Genomic DNA, 2,824 nt, shown 5'->3' on the forward strand with positions numbered 1-2,824 from the left:
TCCTTTTCAGTGCTTTTAACTAAATGATTTGACCAAATGACCTAGATTAAAACCTCAGGTAATCAAGTTTTAATCTTGACTCGGATTTATAGATATTGCGAAAACTTTTTATGAAGATCAAATGGAAAAAGTTCTTTTACGATTTGACCAGTGTTAACTTGTCCTATGTAGTATACTGACAAATACCTAATATTAAAATTAAGTAAAACATGTGGTCTCTAGGTGTGAACAAGGTTTACCCATGATTTGACCTAGTGACCTACAAATGTAGTTTAAGTTCTTATGTAACCCAGTTTCAAACTCAACAAGACAGACATTCTAACAAAGTTCATCGAAGACTGGGTAGTGTTTACAAGATTTTCTTATTAATTGACAAAGTGAACTGGTGTTTGATCCCAGATGACCCAGTAATTAAATCATACGAGATTTCATTGAGGGTAAAATTCTGACAAAGTTTCATTAAGTCTGGGCCAAAATTGTGACCCCTAGTGTTTACAGTCATATTGTTGATGGCGTATGAAGACGATGGACACAGGGTGATACCAGTAGCTTTTCTTTTGCACTGTGCTCAGGTGAGCGAAAAAATTGTGTCATAGTGGTGGTGGGAATTGGGTGTTTTGTACAACAGAGCTGATGGGATACCAAAGCACAAGAAACTAAAAGTGAAGAAATTTTGAATGTGGGGGGAGGTGCAATGAAGTGCTGCACTCTGCAAATCATCTCGTCACGAACCACCCTATATTCGAAGTTTAAAGTAAATATCTTGAATGGTTTTCGAATTGTGCTCCGGAAACAATAAACAAAGGACAAATTTGATATTTGAACTAAATATGTGATCTTGATCAAAGATCAACTGCTCTGCCCATCATCTGATCATCACTTACCTTTATGCAAAGTTTGAACGGTAATTAAGTTATGCTATGGACATGCAGATTGCAATCTCAACTCTAGCGTAAGTAAATACCTAGAATGGTTATTAAGTTATACTCCCAACATATGCTTCTGCTCAATTTGTGGCTTTGACCTTAAGACTTGTTGACCCATTTCATGTGCTCCGCATATCACTCCATGACCATCTACATACATGCAAAGTTTGAAGTCAATACCTTGAATGGTTATCAACACAAAATTTGACCTTTGACCTACCAACCCAGACTTTGCACTGCACACTTTTTTTTGCCACCTACATATAATATGCAAAGTTAAAATATCTGAATGAATTATTATGTTATGCTCCAGACACAGACTAAAAGCATGGGCCATCACATAGATCAATTTTTACAAAATAAGCATATAAAATTCTCGAGGGTGTGAAGGCAGTAGGCGAGGTTGTTTTGTACGGTGGCGGGGACTGGATACCGAGGCACAAGAAACTACTTTTTTTGGGGGTCGGGGATGTAGAAGGCGAGGAAACTTCCTTTACACATGTCTGAATCTACATTGTGTTGTCAACACCTACCTATATTTTAAATTTCAAGTATAAACCTTGTATAGCTTTTAAATTAAGCTGCAAGATAATCGCACAATGCCAGAAAATTGTTTGGAATTAAAAAACACATGGTCCTATAGTTTGAAACTGTTCTTCAATAGTATTGAATAATATGAAATGGTGGGCAGTTCACATAACCAGTTTCTAAATTTCTACATTTTCCTGATAAACTGTCAACTTTCAACAGGAGTTACGACTTCCAACATGTCATTAAATCATCACTTGTAAGAGGTCATGCACCCTTACCTAGGAATAGAACTCACAACCCCGCAACCTTAGATCTGTGCTCTCCCTACTGAGCTCAGCGAGTGAGTGGGAAACTTTGAGAAACCCTCTTTAAAACAAGAGCTGTCGGAGGACAACAACGCTCGACTATTCAACAGCCCTGTCAATTGAATGAATACAAAAGTCGAAAAAGGGGCATAATTTTGTAAAAATGCAAAACAGGGTTATGGAACCAGCCTCATGACAGTGGACACGTGTGTAAAGTTTCAATCCATTCCCATTAGTGCGTACTGAGATACCTGCTTACATATAAGAAATTAACCAAAAACTGCTAAGTTGAAAAGGGGCATAATTTTGTAAAATGCAAAGTAGAGTTATTGAACCTTTGCAAGGCAAAGTCATATCATGACAGTGAACAAGTGTGTGAAGTTTCAATCCTTTCCCATAAGTGGATACTGAGATACCAACTTACATACAAAAACTTAACCAAAAACTGCTAAGTCAAAATAGGGGCATAATTTTGAAAAAATGCAAAGTAGAGTTATGGGACCTGCACAGTGCATGTTACATCATGACAGTGAACAGGTGTGTGAAGTTTTAATTCATTCCCATTAGTGAATACTGAGATACCAGCTTACATACAAACCCTTAACCAGACATTTCTAAGTCGAAAAGGGGCATAATTTTGTCAATAAGCAAAATAGAGTTATGGAACCTGTGCAATGTAAGTCAATTCATCACAATGAATAAGTGTGTGAAGTTTCAATCCATTCCCATTGGTGGATACTGAGATACCAGCTTACATACAAAAACTTAACCAAAAACTGCCAAGTAGCGAAAGCGGCATAATTTTGAAAAAAACAAAACAAAGTAGAGTTATGGGACCTGCTTAGTGCATGTCAGATCATGATAGTGAACAAGTGTGTGAAGTTTCAATCCATTCCCATTAGTGAGTACTGGGATACCAGCTTACATACAAAACCTTAACCAAACATTTCTAAGTCGAAAAAGGGGCATAATTTTGTAAAAAAGCAAAATAGAGTTATGGAACCTGTGCCGTGTGTCAGTTCATCACAGTGAATAAGTGTGTGAAGTTTCAGTCCATTCCCA

The sequence above is a fragment of the Mercenaria mercenaria genome, chromosome 17, assembly GCF_021730395.1.
Source record: "Mercenaria mercenaria strain notata chromosome 17, MADL_Memer_1, whole genome shotgun sequence".
Taxonomy (NCBI): Eukaryota; Metazoa; Mollusca; class Bivalvia; order Venerida; family Veneridae; genus Mercenaria; species Mercenaria mercenaria.